At 46.6% G+C, this 10,614-nt stretch overlaps 1 long non-coding RNA gene across 1 annotated transcript; it reads left to right on the top strand.

The window, feature by feature from the left end:
- Positions 1-6,227: 6,227 nt before the first annotated feature.
- LOC142777232 (uncharacterized) lies at positions 6,228-9,667 on the top strand. Its single transcript, XR_012887982.1, has 2 exons — positions 6,228-6,392; positions 8,359-9,667. It is a non-coding gene; the product is annotated as an uncharacterized LOC142777232 (long non-coding RNA).
- The last annotated feature ends 947 nt before the right edge of the window (positions 9,668-10,614 follow it).

A 10,614-nucleotide genomic window follows, 5' to 3' on the forward strand; every position in this document is an offset into this window, starting at 1 on the left:
GAGACGACCCGCATGCAGCGACGCGCCTTTGATCTCGGGCTGGACCAGGTTCAGGCGAGGGTGCTCTACCACTGCGCTTTGAGGCTGCCGCATCTCGGTGAATATGAGAAGGCTGCCCGCATGCAGCGATGTGCTTCGTCTTCCTACTCAACCCGGCTGACCCGAGGGTGCTCTATTGCTTCGCTGTAGAGCTGCGGAAGCTTGGAAAATAAGAGGAGACGGACCATTTGCATCTTCGCGCCTTCGTTTTTTGGCTCGACCTGATAGACCCGAGAGTGTTCTACCGCTGTGCTGTGGGACTGTCGGAGATTGGCGAATACGAGAAGGCGGGCTGCAAGCAGGGACGCGCCCTCTCACTGAAGCGACACCTTGAGCTCGTCGTCAACGAATTCTTGCTGCTCGAGCATGACGATATCATAAAGCTGACGCGAAACCAGAATATGCAACGGTGAATAATATTTTTCAATCCACCCGGAGCGTGTACCGATATTGGTTAAGATTCCAGCGAAATATTGACCGACTTATTCAAACAAGATAATTTGCTTTGGATGTGATGTTGTTTTTGAACCGCTAATTATCTGCATGTAGTCCTGGCTGTGTGTGTGTGTGTGTGTTTGTCTGTATGCGTGTGCACATGTGCGAGGGCTTGTGTGCGTTTTTCTGTGTGTTTGCCTTGATGTGTGTATATGTGTGCATGCTTATAATTTTAATAGTTCATTTCTTTCGAATATCACGACAACACAAAACAAGAAAACGCATTAATAGCATGGGAGCTCACTTGCAGCTCTTAAATCCTGGAGAAAAGATGCTAACATAGACCCGCTTCTTGTCAACGCATGCCCAACGTGCAGGAACCCTTGTTTACCTAACCACGCTATAGGACGCGTGTGTTCTATATAGTTGCTTGTGTTTGTGTTTGTGTGTGTGTGTGTTTGTGTGCGTGCGTGCGTATGTGTGTTTGAGAAAACATGGAGAGCAGAAATCAAGCAGAAGAAAAAACGATGAAGTATTTTGACCATGTTGCAAGGATACTAGAGGCGAGCGAACGCCGAGAAGCGAGCGCTAGGCGGCGAGGACCGATAAGGTTCTCGTTTGCGGCATGCCGATAGATGGCTCACCGGATAGCACCGAGGCGGGTTTCTGGAAAATTCTGCAAAGCACATCCGGCATGTGGGCGACGGTCTCCAAGTCTGAGAAAGTCTGGTTATCGTGGATATTAACCACGCGAGGTACGTAGAGCAGCGCTGCAAATTAGGGGGTGATAAGGGAGGAGGTTGACAGTACGGCAAGGGTGTTGTGGCGATGAATAACGAGCGCCGCTACCTTTCTTAGTCACGGGGATTTCTAGACCAAGAAGTTGGCGGGAAGCCGGGGCATAGGGTGCCTTGATGCCCGCGCGCTCCGCTGAGGGTGAGGACAGCCGCGTCGTCTGCTACAACCGCCGCCATCGCGCCTCCCCACCACAACTCGACCGTATGCAAAGCCCGCTACGCAACGCTCGTGTGGTGCCCTGATACGCCCGGAAACATGTGCAAGCTAGCGAGCTTTTCTTCTTATTGAAGCTTGGACATCTTTTAGAGTTAATTTTGCCTGAATGCATGCAGGGAGCGCATATTTCATGTAAGCTGACGGCTTGCGCATGATTTACGCGCTAGAGGCAGACGCTGACTCTTTCATGTTGAAAACAAATCCCTACGCCGGTTACCACAGAGGGGATTCTAAATCTATATCGGTGGTGTCGTTTATATGCTTTCTTTGTTAGTGTTAATTATTATCTGAGGCTTTTACGTTCTAAAATGACGCCTGATTGCAGGACTGCAGCAATTTTGACAATCAGTTTTTTTTTTGCCTGCACTGACACAATACATGGGTGTCCTCTGGTGTTTTACGTTATTCAAAATGAGACCGCCGTGGCCTAGATCAAAAGCGTGAGCCTCGCGTCAGCAACCGAGCACCGTGCCCACGGTACCACTGAGGCGGACGCCTTTCTTATTGCATTAACTATTTCTCCACGATCTTCTCATCGCACAACTTGACTTGTTTTTTTTGTTTTTTTGCGACATAGCGTGTTCATTCTACACAGCGGTGCCCCGTCTTGTCTTTATGCATCTTCTTTGTATGGACGCTTCGCGAGTACAGTTTGCATAAGCACTTGCGTATGATCCCTGATAGCTCACAGTATTAATACATAAATTATTTACTTAAATAATAATGCGTGCTGAAAGAGTTTGAATACTGACGGTGCGTGTGTGTGTGCGTGTGTACACGCCTGCCGTTTCCCCTATTATCATCCAGTGTAGAAATAATTTATTTTTGTGCATTAATGCAGCACTGCCAGAAGCAATTCAAATTATACGCTCCATGGCATAATTCACTCAGCACTGTCACTAGTTGCTTCGCAGTGGTCGTAAATGATTAAAAAAACAACATCAATTGCGTAATGATTCGAGACAGGACGAAAAGAAAACTTGAAGTACAGGAACAATGAAAAAAATTTGAACTGCACACATTCTTACAAGGGTCATCACACCAGCATAGAAGGCGTACCTAAACCGAGGAAAAGATCGTAGAAAGAAAGAACCTGTGTGGCTTTGTAATGGTTTGGGCGCTCGAATAGTCGGTAATCGAATTCCGGCCGCAGTGGCCCCACTTCGATGGAGATGAAATGCCGCAGTTCTTAAACTTAGCTGCAAGTTACATAAAAACACCTGTTCAAAATTTCCGAAGTCCTCCAATGTATACCGCGTCTCTCGTGATCATATGGTGATTCCGTAACGTACACACACTCTTCAAACTTCATTGGGTACGACACCACCGCTACGCAAAGCTTTATTTCCACAAATGAATATTACGAAAAAAAACAAGGATATCATCTGCAAAGAAATACGTGTAATATATATTTTATGATAAAGTTCTCATCGCACTTAGTGAAACCAAGAATGAAGGGCAGATATAGTACCAACCAAGAGCAGCAAGCAATGTTTACGAAGTGAAATACGCGATTCATGCACACGAGAATCAAGCATGCAGCCGTCAGCGTGTCTGTTGCTTACACAAAATTGGTGCCGGTACAAATTATGCATGCGGAATACCGGCTGGAAACTTACGCTGTGAATGGATGATCTGTTTGTCGGATGCCACTTGTCATGTTTGATTTTCACTGTTGAAAAGGCCTTCATTTCGGGTCTCTTAGGAAACGATACAGCTTCCAGAGTTTCTGCAATGATTAGTGCCCTGCGGCACGCAATACCCGCTACGGTGACGGTAGCGAGCGCCAGCACAATTATTCGGGTGCAGCGAACACGCAGAAGTGACTGAGTGGAGTCAAAATGGCGGCCATGCCGCCGCTAAGGCCGAGGAGGCGGCACCTGCCCTTACAAAGGCTGACACCACTCTAAGCGGGGGCGCGCGCATCGAGGCACTCTACCGGGGCAAAGTTTGCAGCGCCATCTCTCGGGCTCTTTGCAAAGCAGAATATTATCTGACAGGAGATATTTTCAGAGTTCGCTCACCTAAAATATTCTTGCACCATGGTTTGTCATACATTGAGAACTGCAACTTCATTACCCCACGTCAGAAAATACAGCGGTGTTTTCGTTTTCCTGGTTCGAACCATTGTCTCGAGGCACAATATTTACCCTAATACGCACCTTTATTTAATAATAGGCACTTTTGTGTACCCCTAATATTTGTCCTTTCTTTATATATAAATGTTTCGAGATTTTAACTGACCCTTTGAAGAAAATATATAAACTTCGAAAACCATTCATGTTGTAACAAAAATAGGTGCTGGGGGTGGGGTAACTTGGATGGGTTTGGACTTCTCAATGAACGCACCTTGTGAAGAGTGCTGTTATGATTCATTGTGGTGTATATATGTCAGGTCCCCCAAGCTGCTTGGGGGACGTGACATGAAACTCTGTGGTATCACAAATTTGCAAGTGCATTTGCTCGCGCATAATACGCACCTCTCGCTTTCCATTCTCATTTATAGTCAACATGGCACCAAGCCCCGCTGTGGTGGTCTAGTGGTCTGACGTACTCGGTTGCTGAACCGCAGGTTGTGGTGTCTAATCTCGGCTGCAGTGGATGCATTTTTGAAGCAGGCGGAACTGATGCAGGCTCGTGTGCTCACAATTTTGTGAACGTTACAGAACCCCTGGGGGTCAAAATTTCTGGAGCGCTTCACCACGGCGTCTCTAAGAATCATATGGTGGTTTTAAGCAGTTAGGTGCATTAGGTGTTGTTTCTTTGCATTACTATATCAATAAAAGTATAGTATTGAATTATGAGAGACTTTCAAGTATGCAACAATGTTAACAAACATTTACAACAAGTTTTTGTCCTTCCAGTAGTATATACGAATTTGGCTTCTCTGATCAGGAAACCTCCTTCTGTAGCCCATAAACTTTCAAGGAATACCTATTCAATGTTACTGTGAATTTGACCTTTACTATGCACCTGAAACTCATTGCCAGTTTCGGTATCAAGAACATGCGCCTTCGTGTCAGTTGCCAAACATTCTGAGATCTGACAGTGGTGCGATCTCTTACGCGTTTCAAATTCAGATGGAGGCGTTCAAATCGTTACGCCAAAGTATCGGCAGCCTTCAATGGTCGCGAACACTATGGCTATCTAACACCGAATGAAGGAAACAGAGGCTTGAGTCATAATCTTCTTTTGCTCGCTTGACCTTTCAAAATATCAAGCTGTATTATATGGCTTATAAAACTGCATCGAACACTTTTTGAAAACAAGTATGTAATATTTGTTTGCACAAATTTCTCAATTAGTATAGAAATTTGCTCTTCGGAAGAAATTTAAGTAGACAACACCTTGCAAGGCTTTCAGAAAAAAATTTTTTGCTGCTCGTCTAAACTCTATTTACAAAAAGGCTGTATGAGTGATTGATAAATCACTATGGTATATTGAAAATTTAGATTTCATTTGAATGCATATACTCCCCAGCCCAAATATAGTTTTAATTTTTCTCGGACTTTGAAGTGAGCGACATTGTTGCCAGGTTTTCACGAGACGTTTTTCTTACTCACATGAATTTACCTACGAACTTAAAGGTGCTTAAATGGGGTAATATATTAGCTACAAACATTTCTTAAAATAAAGGTGACGTTTGTACGCATCCTTTCCAAATTAGAGTGTATACAGTTTCGATTTTGCGATCGTTTAAATAAAGAACACTGTTGCCAGTATTTCGCCAAAAACTTTCTACTCGCTTGAATGATAATGAGAACTCTATAGCAGCTTTGAGAGGGGTGTATTTGGTCACAAAGAATTCTGGAGCATTAGAGGTTATTTTTTTTGCATTACTACCCCAATAAAAGTGCAGTTTTGAATGTTGGCAGGCTTTCAAGTATGTAACAATTTTGCCAAACTTTTAAAACAAGTTTTTGTTTTCCCTGTGGTATATCCTATAATGGCTTCGATCATTAGAAAACTGCCTTTTGTAGCCCATTAGATTACAGTTTTTGTTTACCAGGCCTCAGCTGTTCCATTCCGATGGAATTGTGATGGAAGAGGCCCGTGTCCTGGGTAGTGTGAGTGCACATTGAGGATTGCCTGATATCAAGTTTTACGGAGCCCTTCGCGACGGTGTCTCTCATATTATATCAGTGTTTCAGGATGTAAAACCTTAAGTATTTATAAAGTTCAAGTGAGAAGCAACGCTGTCGATGCGGCAACAAGGTGAACCTGTCAAACCAAAGAGCACGCGGGAACCATGCAGGCATCACGAAGACAAATCGCTATCGAGCTTACCTACTGATGTTTGCCGCGTGTTCTGAGAAGTATCTGGGACATTGCAGATCAAAAAACTTCCCAAGATTAATATTTGGGATCGGGCACTCTGTTCAGTAAGTTTTGTTTCACTAAATATAAAAGGAAAAGCTTTGAGGTAACCTGTTTGCAATGCCTGGCTACACCATTTTCTATTACCTACATTGTAGCCTCTGGGATTACCTCAGGCGTTGCCGGATCAAGTCACCGATTCTGCACCGAAAGTTGAGTACACTCCCGATATCGCAATTGGCAAAATTAAAACAGTGTCAAGTTTTAAATTTAAAATATAACTATGAATATTATGTGCTGGTACTATAGGCTCTAAACTTTCTATATATTCAGCCATTGTTTTCGTTTTTCATGGTCATCATCATCAAGATGGCCACGTTGGTGACGTTAACAGAATAGGTTCCCTCGAGCGCGTGCGGATGCTCAAGACAGAAGAAGAACACCTCTGCACGCATTAGGCTTTCGAAACTTCGGTATTCGCGGGCCTGGAGGAGAGCTGCATGAAGTATGCGAACCAGCTGAGGTATTTCGACGTCTAGAGCACTGCTTTGCGAAATTTCCCCGATGATGGTGGAGTCATGAAAGAGGTGAGAATGACGCACTTTCAGTTGTATGCAGCGCGTTCTGAAGGAGCTTTCCGAATGAGCTTCTGATTTCAATGAGAGCCTGTGTAGGATGCCATAGCTCAGGGGCTTAGGGAAAGAAAAAAAAACTATTAAAATATCCCTGCTACGGTTAAAGATGGTGGTGAGCGGGAGCACAGGCCACTCAACAACATCCTTTTCTCAGGCGCCAACCAGACCTCCGCCCGTGTTCACAAACGCTCTTCGACTCCAAACTAGATCTTAAGGGTTCCTTGAGACTTTTCGTCATGAAGAAATCGCAACATGAAACAGTCCTCAAGGATGCCTTGAGATGGAATTTTGAGTCTTGGACCGTTAGTGAAGACGGGCCCATGAATCATGGTGGATTCTTCATGCAGCTGGATACCCTAGATTGTGTATTTCGGGCTGATGCTGATCAACATAGCCTCCCATTACTCGCTCGTGTGATCGTAAACAGAAGGCTTGCGCGGTTGCCATTTTCTGTTTCTAGGGTTAGCATGCTGGATTTAATGAAAACAGTGAGACACTTAATGCCGACGGACGTTCAGTTTACGCGTCTCTACTTTGTGTGATGGTTGCTTTGCACATGCCAAGGTTTATAAATCAAAGGGGTACTGACACAAAAACTTTGGCCTCACGTTTTTTTCTGCTGCAATGTGTTGCTGGGATCATGTTAGTTCTAACACGACACATCGTTTGCCACCCTGCACGAGAAACAATTATTTAAAGGCCCCTCAATATCGACCAGTTTTAGTTTCGGTTTCTGAGAGCTTGAAAACGAGACGCCACCGGGTGCAACAATCTCCACCTAGTGCGTGCAGCTGTCGACTACGTCAGTACACATAACTGTAACGCACTTGCCCATGGTCCGCAATAAGAAATTTTTTCAGATAAGAAACTGGACTGCAGTGCCGCCAGAGAAAAAACTCGCAAATCTTGCGCCCCGGCCACACACTCACGATCAGCCGCTGAGAAGTATAAACTGCAAGAACAAACGTGGCAAAAGAAAAATGGAGGCTATGAAGTCATCATAACTTGTTTTAATGACTGTAATGTGGTGATGTGAGGCAAGTTCGAGGTTCCCAAAAGCTCCCCTTCGAGGGTGAAAATGGCACGATGCAGTTGAGCGCTCAAATAAGTTTGAAACCTAAATAAAATATCTTCCATACAAAATTCACTGTTAATACTGCAGATGATATAAAAGTTTACAGGAATAAGCCCCACAGGGTATCTCGGCAGCAAAACTTTGTGTCAGTACCCTGTTGAGTTACCAACCACTAGATCATATTTCTGGATGAATAGTGGCTCTGAGAAGTACTTGATAACTTTTGTTTCGTTACTAACGCTAATCGGACCGCTGTTTTGGTGAATTGCATTACGATGCCTTTTTTCTCTCACCACAAGTATTGCAAATAAGCGCTATGTTAATTTAGATGCAGCCAACGTCTAAAAAGGGATAGTCCACGAGCGATGAAAAGGAAAACGTGCGAGTTCATGGTACTATTCGAATAATGGCGGTCACTCTTACGACTTTCATTTGGGAGGAAAGAAACTAGAGTAGTGTAACCTCAGAGAGAAGAAGAAGGCAAAGATGGTCAGGGAGCAAACAGGTTCAAAAGACTTCTCTACAAGGTCAGGGAAAAATGGTTGCTAAGAGCAAATAGGTGTTAACAAAAGGATAAGATTATGAGTTTGTAATGCGTAAGAAAGGTAACTGCTGGTAAATCCGCCGCCATTCCAAAGACAGGCAAGCGCGCGAAGGAGAAACAAAAAAGTAATGTGGCAAATGACAAAACGTTTACGGTGATTATTTGGCCGAAACGAATACAGGATCGCGATACGATTGGTAAACCATGGCAAAGGGTTTTGATATGAGTGCGCTTTGTCGGGATTCTGCTGTCAATGTTGATAATGATGAGTGTTCGAATAAGCGTGCGCATTCATTCAGGCTGTGGCGAGCTGCTCGTACATCCTCCGTCTGAACCTGGCTTATGCGAGGGTGCTACACTGCTGCGCTGTGGGGCAGCGAGAGCCCTGGAAACACGAGGACGCGGTCCACATGCAGCGACGCACCTGAACCCTACAGCTGAGTCCTGCTAATCCAACGGTGCTCTACCACTGCGCTATGGAGCTGCGGGGCCGAAGCAAATACGAGGAGGTAGCTCACATGCAGCTACGCGCCTTCGTCTTCCGGCTGGACCCGATAGAGCTGAGGTCGCTGTGCCACTACGCTGTGGTGCTGCGGGGGCTCGGTGAATACGAGGAGGCGACTCACTTGCAGCGACGTCCCTTTGGGCTTCGGCTGAACCCGGCTCACGCGAGGATGGTCTACTGCTTCACTTTGAGGCTGCGGGAGTGCGGTGAGTACCAGAAGCCAGCCCATATGCGGCGAAACGCCTTCTTCCTTCGGCTCAAGCCGGCTGACCCGATGGCGCTCTAATGCTGCGCTGTGGAGCTGCGTGAGCTCAGCGCATACGAGGAGACGGCCCACTTGAAGCTTCGCGCCTTCGTTTTCCGGCTGGGCCTGGAAGACTCAAGGGTGCTCTACCACTGCACTCCAGGACTTCGGGAGTTCGGCGAATACGAGGAGGCGGCCCGCAAGCAGCGATGCGCCTTCGGTCTCGGGCTGGATCAGGTTCAGACGAGAGCGCTCTACCGCTGCGCTTTGAGGCTGCGGAAGCTCGGTGCATATGAAGAGGCGGCCCGCCTGCAGCGATGCACCTTCGTCCTCTGGCAGAACCCGGCTGACTCCTGGGCGCTTTACCGCTCCGCTGTGGAGCTGCGGAAGCTCGGCGAATACGAGGAGACGACCCGCATGCAGCGACGCGCCTTCGGTCTCGGGCTGGGCCAGGTTCAGTCGAGGGCGTTCCACCAGTGCGCTTTGAGGCTGCGGCAGCTCGGCGCATTAGAGGAGGTGGCCTCCATGCAGCGATTCACTTTCGTCCTCCAGCTGAACCCGGCTGACCTGAGGGCGCTCTATTGCTTCGCTGTGGATAAGAGGAGATGGCCAACTTGCATCTTCGCGCAATTGTTTTGTGGATCGACCTGATAGACCCAAGAGCGCTCTACCGCTGCGCTGTGCGACAGCCGGAGATCGGCGAATACAAGCAGGCGGGCCGCATGCAGGGACACGGCCTCACACTGAAGCGGCGCCCTGAGCTCGTCGTCGACGAACTCTTGCTGCTCGAGCGTGATGATACCGTAAGGCTGACGCGAAACCAGAATATGCACTGGTGAATAATCTTTTTTCAATCTACGTGGAGCGTGTAACGATATTGCTTATGGTGCCAGCGAAATATTGGCCCACTGCTTCCAACAAGATAATTTCTTTGGATCTGGTGTTGTTTTTGAACCGCTTAATATCTGCATGTAGTCCTGGTTGTGTGTGTGTGTGCCTGTAAGCGTGTGGACACGTGTGATTGCATGTGTGCGTGTCTCTGTGTTTTTGCCTTGATGTGTGTATGTGTGTGCATGTTTATATCTGTCAATAGTTCATTTCTTTCGATTATCACAACACAAATCAAGAAAACGCATAAACAGCACGAGCGCGCACTTGCAGCTGTTAAATTCTGGAGAAAACATGCCAACATAGACCCACATCTTGTCAACGCATGCACAACCTACTGGAAGAATCGTTTACCTAATCACGCTATAGGACGCGTGTGGTCTAGATTGTTGCTTGTGTGTGTGTGTGTGTGCGTGTGTGTGTGCGTGTGTGTGTGGGCGTGCGTGCGTGTGTGTTTGTATGTGTGTGTGTGTGTGTGTGTCAGAAAACTTGGAGAGCATAAATAAGCAGATGAAAAAACAATGAAGTATTTAGACCATGTTGCAAGGATACTGCAGGTGAGCGAACGCCAAGAAACGTGCGCTAGTCATGAAGGACCTATTTGTCTCGTTTGTGGCATGCCGATAGATGGCTCGCCGGATTTAGCACCGAGGCGGGTTTTTCGAAAATTCCTCAAAGCACATGCAGCACGCGGGTGATGGTCTCCAAGTCTGAGAAAGTCTGGTTATCGTGGATATTAACCACGCTAGGTACAAAGAGCAGCGTTGCGAATCAGGGGGTGATAAGGGAGGAGGCTCACGGCGCGGCAAGGGTGTTGTGGTGAGGAATAATCAGCGCCGCTACCTTTCTATGTCACGGTAGGTTTCTAGACCAAGAGGTTGGGGGGAAGCCGGGGTAAAGTTTGTAGCGCCATCTCTC

This window comes from Rhipicephalus microplus, chromosome X (assembly GCF_043290135.1).
Source record: "Rhipicephalus microplus isolate Deutch F79 chromosome X, USDA_Rmic, whole genome shotgun sequence".
In the NCBI taxonomy this organism is placed as follows: domain Eukaryota; kingdom Metazoa; phylum Arthropoda; class Arachnida; order Ixodida; family Ixodidae; genus Rhipicephalus; species Rhipicephalus microplus.